A 10,651-nucleotide genomic window follows, 5' to 3' on the forward strand; every position below is an offset into this window, starting at 1 on the left:
CACCAGAAGAAGGCGCCCAATCCTGTGGAAGTAGAGTTACAGATGGTTGTCCCTTGCCGGGTGGGTGCTAAAAAAAAAAAAAAAAAAAAAAAAAAAATCAAACCTGGGTCTTCTGGAAGAACAGCCAGGGCTCTTGACTGCTAGCCTCCATATTTAGACTTTTGATGCAGTCTAACTATGTAGTTCTTCTCTGACCTGAAATTCAGTGCTAGGAATTCAGGTATGAGCCTCCATCACTAGTTTTTATTGGTTGGTTTTGAGACAGGGCTTTATGCAGCCCAACACAGCCTCCAAGCCATTCTCTAACCAAAGATGACCATAAACTCCTGATCCTCAGTCTTCTGCCTCGATTATGGGTGTGTGCCTTCATGCCCAGCTCTTATTTATTTTTTACGTGTGTGTGTGTGTGTGTGTTTGTGTGTAGAAGGTATTGCTTACCTGTGCATGCTCATGTATGGAGGTCAGAGGTGGACTTCAGGTTTCTTGGGTTGCTCTCTGTTTGCTGAGAGAGCATCTTTCACTGAATCAGGAGCCATGGTTCTCAAACTGTGGGTCATAACCCCCGTAGGGTTCGAGTGACCTTTTCACAGGGGTTGCCTGAGAACACCCAAAACATGTATGCTTACATTACAATTCATAACATTATCAAAATCACCGTTATGAAGTAGCAATGAAAATAATTTTCTGGTTGGGGTCACCACAGCATTCAATACTGTACTGAAGGGTCTTAGTATCAGTAAGGTTAAGAACTATGGATCTAGGGCTGGAGAGATGGCTCAGAGGATAAGAGCACTGATTGCTCTTCCCAAAGGTCCTGAGTTCAATTCCTAGCAATCACATGGTGGCTCACAACCATCTAAACATGAAATCTGGTTTCCTCTTCTGGCGTGCAGGTGTACATGCTAACACACATTGCATAAGTAATAAATAAATAAATATTAAAAAAAAAGAACTATGGATCTAGACCTTTCAGTTTCAGCTACGCTGACTGCCCAGTGAGCCCCAGAATCTGCCTTTGTACCCCCAGTGTTGGGATAACAGGTACATGCTGCCTCACCTGGCTTTTATGTGGGTGCTGGAGAGCTGAGCTGAGGTCCTTATGTTTACATAGCAAGCATGTTCCAGTAGGCTATCTGATAACATAACGTTTATTCTTCTGAGGTAACTGTCCTCTTGGAGGCTTGGGGACTCTGTCTGCTAACCTAGGCCTAGTCCTGGAAGCTTCTAGCCTCATACAATCTAATCTAAGCCTAGAATGCTTTCAGCCTCTGAGATTTACTGCTGAATAAACTCACCCATTCTAGTTCATTCTGAACTCTGGCTGACTGGTTCAACTCAGCTGTTCTGGCTCAAACTCTTCTCCTAGATGACGGATTCAAACTGGCTTCTCCCAGCTTCTAAACTGCTCATCTTGGCCTCATACTGACTTTGTCAATATGTTCTAATCTTCTGGCTCCTTCTTGTTCTCTGCCTTGTTCTGTCTTTACCCATGTCTTCAGCCTGTCTCTGTAAAACTCTATTGGTAAAAACTGCCTCTGAATTACACAAACTGAACTGCTAAAAACTCCACTTCACTGCCTCTCAAATTTAGAACTCAAGAGATCGGCATGGCTCTGTCTCCTGAGTACTAGGATTAAAGGCATGTACCACCATGCCTGGACCTAAGCTTTTCTTTCCCTGAAACTTGCTCTATACCAGGCTGGCCTTGAACTCAGAGATTTGCTTGCCTCTGTCTTCTGGATTAAAGGTGTGTGTATTTCAGCCAGATTACACAGACCTAGAAGGTCTTTAGATGTGACCTCTTGTCAGAGCAGCCATGTTCTGAATTAAAATTCCTCTACAGATATCTCCCAATTCTATTAGGATTATTTTTTCTTTGAGACAATTTAATTGCAGACCTGAGACTGATCTAGAACACACTGAAGTAGCTTACCCTGGCCTTAAACTTGGGCTGGGTTTTCCTTAGCTTCCCAAAGGAATGACACATGCCTTTAATACCAGGACTCGGGAGGCAGAGGCAGGCAGATTTCTGTGAATTCGGGGCTAGCCTCCTCTACAAAAGCAAGTCCAGGACAGCCACGGCTACACAGAGAAGCCCTGTCTTGGGGGGAAATAAAAGAATGACAGGAGTGTGTCATGATGCCTGGCTTCAAACTGCTGTCTTCTTTTCCTCTTGTAGACCTTGTCGTTATATCAGGATAATCTCACTGTGACACCCTTAATTACATTTAAAAAATCATATATATATATATATATATATATGTTTATATATATTAATACAGTTATTTCATATATATAGTTATATAGTATATATGTGAATACTATATATATTTATATGTCAATATATAGTCCATGTCAACATATATTATCTAACTTTATTTATACATAACTATATTAATATGTAACATACAGCCATAAGTAACTGTATCAATATATAATATATCAAGCATTAATATATTGATTATATAAATAATATATTAGTGCATTAATATATTAATATATTAATAATATATTAAAATAATTATATAAATATATTTATTTAAATAAATATATAAAATATAAACATTTCTATTTATATTATATAAATATATTTATATAAATATATTTATATAAATATATTTATATATAATTAATATATTAATATATTAATGTAGTTGCTATATTATGTGTTAATACAGTTTTAATGGCTGTATATTAATATATACTATAGAGATACATTAATATACTATATTAATTATTAACGCAGTTATGTATGACATATTAACACAATTACATATGTTATATAGTAATATAGTTGTGAAGTGGAAGTTGTTGGTTTCCTTGAAGACTCAGTTTTGTCATGTGATGTTTTGCTGAAAGCTGTTTTGCTAGAGACCGGCACGTTGTTTTGCTGTGAACTCTCACGTGTAAGGGGTGCGGTTTGGCCAGCTGAGAGCATCCATGGGCGGACTCCGAGGAGAGGAGATATAGAGAGGCCTGCACACAGCGAGGCATTGCTTTTTGATGGACATCACTGCACTGATCTTCATGCTTCAACACTTGACTTCACAGAAAAAGACATTCCAGAGGACTTCTCAGGGCAATCCACTGAGTCTTGTGGCTTTTGCTGACTTGTCCTGATCTTCTGAATCCTGTTGGTGCTTAGTGTGGGCCTTTGGACTGGACTGCTAGTATCCTGAAAAGTGAGTTTGGAAAGATCCATTGACCCTAAGCAGCAGGAAGTAGATATCGAGGTCTAGAGCCCTTTTCCCTACTAATCTCCTATCTAAGGCCGAGGTGTTAGAAGGGAGGGAAGAGTGTTTAAGAACACTAAATAAAGTAGGTTTGATGAAAAATCTAAGTCTACACAATTGTATATATGTTAATATATATGTTAGTATAATATATTAATATAGTTTATGGATTAGGGCATTGATTTTTTTTTTTTTTTTTTGAGGGTTTGAGCTGGTGATGTAATCTAGGCTGGTTTGAACTAACACTGCTTCTGCATGGCATCCCAAGGGATAGGATTACAGATACGTACCCTCAGGACATAGTAATCTTTTGGGAGCCATTATTCCAACATATGTCAGAAATAAATTGATACTGATCACCTGAATCCTGAATAAACTTTTCTATGTTAATGTATCAGTGAATACGAAGGCAAAGATATTGAAGGTATCTCCTCAGGCCTGGACGTTGTGGAAAATAATTTTGTTTTTATTCTTGTTTGTTTGTTTGTTTTGAGACAGGGTCTCTTACTATAGCCCTTACTGTCCAGCATAGTGGTGTGAGCCTGGCCACGGTGGTACACACGCCTTTATTCTGGTACCGAGGAAACAGAGATGAACAGGATCTCTGTGAATTCAAAGCCACTGTCTACTTGACTACATAGGGCCTTCCAGGACAGCAGGGCTACACAGAGACACTCTGTCTCAAATATACATACATATATATACATATATATGTGCAAACATACACACACACACACACATATATGTATATGTAGTGTGTGTGTATGGTGAAAAGTTTCTTTCGTATGAAAGGTAGCTAGCCTGCCAATAACCAATATTCTATAAACCTCTCCTATCTTTCACGGTGCCTCTTTGCCTAACACATCAACTATCACGATCCTCCCCTTCACATTGATTAGCTATTTGGGGAAGAAAGATTGTGAGATCAAGCTCCTACCAATGGATAGGATACAGTTTCTAAATGAAGCCAGCCAGTGGTGGCCAACACCTTTAGTCCCAGCGCTCAGGAAGGCAGAGGCAGGGGGATCTCTGTGAATTCAAGACCAGCCCAGTCCACTGAGAGAGTTTTCTAGGACAGCCAGGGCCACACAGAGACACCATGTCTCAAAACAACAACAACAACAAAAACCTAAATGAAACTGCTACCCAGTGTGCTTGACCGCTGGGAATGGCTTTTCATGCCTCCCCCCCCCTTTTTTTTTTTTAATAAGAAATTGCCTTGCCAGGTTACCTTCATTTCCTGTTGCAACATGGAGAACCTTCTTTCCATCAGTGGCAAAACCCATATAGTCTAAGTTCTTGAGAGGCTGAGAAATGAGGATCATGAGTTGAAAGGGCAAGCAGGCTACATAAAGACGTCCTTTTAAAAAACAATAAACCCAGGCACGGAGTGCACAGCCTCTGCGTCCCCAGGAGCTGGAATTCCCGGAATTCCTGGCTAGTGTCAGGTAGCCCAGGTCTTCACAATGTCTGTTTCCTGGAACTGCTTCCACATATGCAGGAATCAAAGGTTAGCTGATGTTACTGAGAATGGGTTTCACTTTTCCTTTCCCAGGTCTCTGTTTACTTTCTCTGACTCCGTTCCTAGATCCTTACACTGTTATTTCTCCCTGGAGACAGCAATTTAAGGACCTGAAATAGAAATGTACCTGCTCTAGGTGGCCAGATTCACGCCATGAGCTCTACCTTGCCTAACTGTCTAAGAGCACAGGTGGTATGGGTGTGGTGGCACAGGCCTATTCCTGACCCTCGGAATCAGGAGTTTGAAATCTAGGTGTGGTGCTCAGGTCTATAACTTCGGCAACTGGGAAGCTGAGGCAGGATCCACATGCTTTGCAGGCTCTCTTGAAATGTTTTGTTTTTGTTCTTACAGGTGGGGTTTCTCTGTATAGCCCTCACTGTCCTGGAACTCACTCTGTAGACCAGGCTGGCCTCAGATTCACAGAGATCCACCTGCCTCTGCCTCCCAAGTGCTGGAATTAAAGGCGCACGTCACACCTCCCAGCTCTCCTGGGTTACCTATTGAGACCCTGTCTCAAAACTACAAAAGGGAAGAAGCTGGAGAGAAAGTTCAATGGTTGAAGTATTTGCTCTGCCAGCTTGAGGACTGGCAGCTGGGCTCCCCAGAACCCAGAAATGCCCTAAATGCTGGGTATGTTTAACTGTAACTTTTTAATTTTTTTTTTTTAAGACAGGGTCTCACCAAGTAGCCTAGGCTAGCCTCACGGACACAAAGATCTGCCCTTCTTCTGTCTTGCAAGCCCTGGGGTTAAGCCTGTGTTATCAGGTCCGGCTCTATTTTCTTCCTCCACACGAGTACCCACGGCCTCCTACCGAACTCTTATAATTCCTAAGCTTATCATTTCCACATTTCCCCGTGCTGCCCCTCTGCCTCCAATGCTCTGTCAATGTTCTCTGGCACTAATTGTCCCTCCGTTAAGGGAACTATCCCTGCTAGTTCCTTAGACCCCTCCCAATGCCCTGCTTCCCAAGTACCCTGTACCCAACCTACCTTCTTTTCTGTTTCGTTGTTATCATGTATGTAGGCCGTGGAGGGGTGGCATCTATACCATGACGTATGTGTGGAGAGCAGGGAGCAACTCTGTATCACTTCTCCCCTTTCTTTTTTTAGACAGGGTTTCTCTGTGTAGCCTTGGCTGTCCTGGGCCTGCTTTGTAGACCCAGGTTGGTCTTGAACTCACAGAGATCCTCTTTCCTCTGCTAGTATCACAGGTGTGCCCCACCACGCCCAACTCAGTTCTGTCCTTTTACCTTGAAGTCATTTCCGGGGATTGAACTCAGAGTTTCCGGCTTGCATGGGATCTTAGTTAGGAAAAGACCATGGCCGAGAACACTCTGGGGAGGAAAGAGTTTACTTCACCTTGTAGCTCACAGTTCTTCATGAAGGGAAGTCAGGGCAGAAACTCAGAGCAGGACCTGGAGGCCGGGACTGAAACAGAGAGCATGGAGGTCTGCTTAATGGCTTGATCCTCCTGGTTTGCTCTTTCTTTCTTTTTTCTTTTCTTTTCTTCCTTAGGTTTTTCTGAGATGAGACAGGTTTTCTCTGGACAGCTTTGGCTGTCTGGTAAGTCTCTATGTCGACCAGGCTGGCCTTGAACTCACAGAGATCCACCTGCCTTTGCCTCTGGAGTGCTGGGATTAAAAACGTAAGCCTACCACACCAGGCTGGTTTGTTTTCTTATACAACCCAGGCTCCCCGAACAGTGGGCTGGATCACATCAATAATTAATCAAAATGCTCCACGGGCTTGCCTGGGGAGGCATTTTCTCAGCTGACATTCCCTCTCCCAGATTGCTCTAGCTGGGGTCCAGTTAACAAAAAAAAAAGTCTAGTTCTTTACCCACTGAGAAATCCTGCCAGGCCCCATGCTACAGTACTGGCTCACTTACTAGGTGCTCTCTAACCCTGGCTCCTGAATCCCATGAGAGCAAGGATAGGATCTGGTTGATCTGGTTTGTCTCCGTGCTCCCTGGGTTTTGCTTGTGTCATTTCAGAGCTGTGGTGAGCTGCCTGGAAGTCAAGGGACTCCAAGAAACAAAGACTGACTTTGCCTCCTGGTTTCAATCATTGTTTTGGGGAGGGTGTTGTAAAGCTGAGCAGGCCACATAATCTCCGTCCTGGGAGGTGGGGAGGAGGGGGGAGCAGAGGAGAAAAGAATATGAGGGGAAAGGAGGGGAGGGAGAAGGAGGGAGAGGTGGAGGCCAAGGAAGAGCGGAGAGAGGAAAGGGAGGCGGGAAGGACTATGATTGCTCCATCTGCACCACCAGGGTGTGGTGCTGCTCTCCTTCCGGGTGAGTCCTCCCCTTCTTAGGTTGTCCTCTCTGGACCTTACGTCACAGACACATCCAAAGGTGTGTGAATCATGAATCATTCCACTCACGCTGAGGATGAAGGTTAGTTAGCAAGGCAGACCCTGGCACATAATGTTTGGTGATACCTGGCAGACCAGAAAGCAAGCATTGGTGCCCTTTCCTTTCTCCTTCCTCCTCCTCACCTCCCTAAGTTCTCCCTTCCTTCCTTTTTAATGACTAGGTCTCACTATGTGGTCCTGGCCGACTTGGAACACACCCCCTCCCAACACAGAGACCAGATTGGCCTCCAATTTTATAGAGATCCAGAGATCCACCTGTCCTCTGCCACCTGCCCTCGGCCTCTGGAGGGCTGGGGTTAAAGAAATTCAAAGCCGTACTCAACAGCTGGGGTTTCTCCTCATCTGGTTTTCCAACCCAACTTGCAGGTTGCTGCTAGAGTCATATCTCCTAGGAGCACTAGTTTATATTCTAAAAGCCATTTGCTTAAAAAAACTATCCCAAGGCCAGGTCATGGTGGCACACACCGTTATTCCTGGCGCTCAGGAGGCAGAGGCAGGTAGGTTTCTGTGAGTTCCAGGTGAGCCTGGTCTACAGAGTGAGTTCCAGGATAGCCAAGGCTACACAGAGAAACCCTGTCCCCAAACAAAACAAAAGGAAACCCTGTCTCGAAAAGAAACAAAATAAACAAACCCAAAACTCTCTTGGCTCCACTTTCCTCTGAGTTTGGTTTCTTTCTTTGGCTTCAGGCCCAGTTGATATGCTAATGCTGTTTAAGTCACAGTTTTCAACTCAGAACACTCCTCTTCTCTCCTCCTACCTTGCACCCAGTTTTGGTTTACGGTACTTAATCACTTGGACATCTGGCAAGAACTTTACATATTCAAATGTTCATTTCCCTTTTGAGACATTTTTCCTTTCTTGAATTTTCTCTCTTTCTCCCCCCCCCCCCCCACTCCAGGGTATCTCTGTGTAACCCTGGCTGTCCTGGACTCAGGAGACCAGGCTGTAGACCAGGCTGGCCTCAAACTCACAGAAATCCACCTGCCTCTGCCTGCCCGAGTGCTGGGATTACAGGTGTGTGCCACTATACTGCCTGGCTGGATTTTCTCTTAATAAATCACATCTAGATGGCAGGATGGCTCAGCAGGAACAGCACTTGCCCTGAAATGGTGAGAACCAGAGTTTGGATCCCCAGAACCGATGAAAATGCCAAGGCAAGGCTGTTTGTAGTCCTAGTACTCCAGAGGTGGAGATGGGATCCCCAGAGTGCGCTGCCTAGGCCGGGTAGCTGCCTCCTCACGCTCTGGACTCAGTGCAAAGACTTCAGTGGATAAGGTGGAGGATATTCAAAGAAGACACCTGATGTCAGTTTCGGGCCACTACATGATCCAGAACACGTTTGCCCACGCTTATGAGCCTGCATACGACACTATGACACACATATCATACATATAAATACAAGAAAACTACATAAGATCATCAACTCCTGTGCTACTCAGATTTGACTTCTGGACGTCCCCAGGACACGTTAGGCAATGGATTAGGAGACCAAACTTGGTAGACAAATGGCTTTAAATAAGGTTTTCTTCCTTCCTTCCTTCCTTCCTTCCTTCCTTCCTTCCTTCCTTCCTTTCTCTCATGCTCTCTCTCTCTCTCTCTTTCTTTCTGTTATTTTGTTTTGTTTTTCTGAGACAGGGTAAATAAATAAATACTCTCTGCTACACACCTTTAATCCCAGCACTTGGAAGGCACAGATGGAAGGATTCCCCTGAGTTTGAGGCCAGCCTGTCTACACAGCCAGGTTCAGGACAGCCAGGATTCCATAGAGAAACCCTATCAAAAAGCAACAGGCAAGCAAGCAAGCCAGGCTTGGTGGCACACACCTTTAATCCCAGCAGTGGGAAGATAGAGGCAGGTAGATCTCTGAGTGAGACCCTGCCTGAATTAATCAAATGTGTTATAAAACATAACAAAGGAGGGTAAGAAATTTCCTTCTGTGTGTATGTGTTTTGTTTTTATGTTTACTTTTTTTTCTCGGCTGTAATGTTTATTGTGCAGTGGTTGGTGAGGTGGCCAAAATCTCTTGTAATGCTGGGCGTGGTGGTACACACCTTTAATCCCAGTGGTCAGGTAGGCAGAGGCAGGCTGTGAGTTTGAGGCCAGCCTGGTCTAAAAAGTGAGTCCAGGACAACCAGCCAAGGCTACACAGAGAAACCCTGTCTTGAAAAAAAAAAAAAAAAAAAAAACCAAAACAACAGAAAAAGCTTTTGTTACTACAGAGTCATTTCAGGTACAAATATGTGGCTGCGGGCCTGGACAGAGCTGAAGTCTCCCACACCTGTACCCCAGTTCCTGAGCAGAATAGAAAGCTGTACCGTGATGCCCTGAGCAGGCAGCAGCCCAAGTGATGCTCCTTCTGGTGGCCTCACTGTCTACTGTCTGATCCCCTGGCATCCACAAACATCTGAGAGACCCTTACAAGCTCCTGGGTGACGCTCGCAGTGAGTCCGTCGATCACATGAAAGCACCATCACTCCTACTTGGGAGCACCAAGTTCCAGTCTCTTCTTGAAGCTGGAGGGGCTGTCTAGCACACATGGCAGAGCTCAGCTGGTTGACAGTGTAGCCGAGGTTCCTGGATTTTGCGCAGCTTCCGGAAGGCACCACATTGCTAGGGGAGCAGGAAGAAACAAAAGAAGTGGAGGAAAATGCCAGAGTTTGGAACAGCCAGGAGAACCCTCGGATCACTTTTTTTTTTTTTTTTTTTTTGTAGCATCCTTTGTACTGCCAATGACCAGGATGTAGGCAGCCTGTGGTCAATTTTTGTTTGCTTGTTTTGAGACAGGGTCTCTCTGTGTAGCTTTGGCTGTCTTGGACTCATTTTGTAGACCAGGCTGGCCTCAAACTCTCAGAGATCTGACTGCCTCTGCCTCTCTCAGTGCTGGGATTAAAGGTGTGTGCCACCACGCCTGCCCACCCTGTCGCTTTTGCAGGGGCTTTTTATTTATGTAGGAAAAGGGCTTCACTATATAGCCCCTTGGCTAGTCTAGAACTCACTTTGTAGAACAGGCTGGTCTCAAACTCACAGAGATCCACCTCCCTCTGCCTTCTAGTACTGAGTATAAAAATAAAATAAAATGTATAATCATGCCTAGGAATTGCTGTTTTGTTTTGTTTTTTGTTTTGTTTTGTTGGAGACAGAGTTTCTCTGTGTAGCCTTGGCTGTCCTGGCACTGACTCTGTAGACCAGGCTGGCCTCAAACTTAGAGCTCTGCCTGCCTCTACCTCCTGAGCACTGGGACTAAAAGTGTGGGCCACTACTGACCCCCTTTGTATTTTAAATATTTTTTAAGATTACTTTTTAAATTTTTATGTATCTTAGTGCTCTATCTCCATGTACACCTGCATGGCAGAAGACGGCATCAGATCACATTATAAATGGTGGTGAGCCGCCATGTGGTCTACAGAACAAGTTCCAGGACAGCCAGGACTACACAGAGAAACCCTGTAACAGTAAACAAAAAACCCGATTTTTAAACATTTATTTATTTATTTATTTATTTATTTATTTATTTATTTATTTATT

At 44.1% G+C, this 10,651-nt stretch overlaps 1 long non-coding RNA gene across 1 annotated transcript; it reads right to left on the minus strand.

The window, feature by feature from the left end:
- Positions 1–401: 401 nt before the first annotated feature.
- LOC129673348 (uncharacterized) lies at positions 402–4,715 on the minus strand. The gene is made up of 3 exons (XR_008719649.1): positions 4,465–4,715; positions 2,774–3,175; positions 402–597 (listed from the first exon to the last, which is right to left on the minus strand). It is a non-coding gene; the product is annotated as an uncharacterized LOC129673348 (long non-coding RNA).
- Between the last annotated feature and the right edge of the window lie 5,936 nt (positions 4,716–10,651).

The sequence above is a fragment of the Psammomys obesus genome, unplaced genomic scaffold (assembly GCF_907164565.1).
Source record: "Psammomys obesus unplaced genomic scaffold, mPsaObe1.curated_primary_1811, whole genome shotgun sequence".
NCBI lineage: Eukaryota > Metazoa > Chordata > Mammalia > Rodentia > Muridae > Psammomys > Psammomys obesus.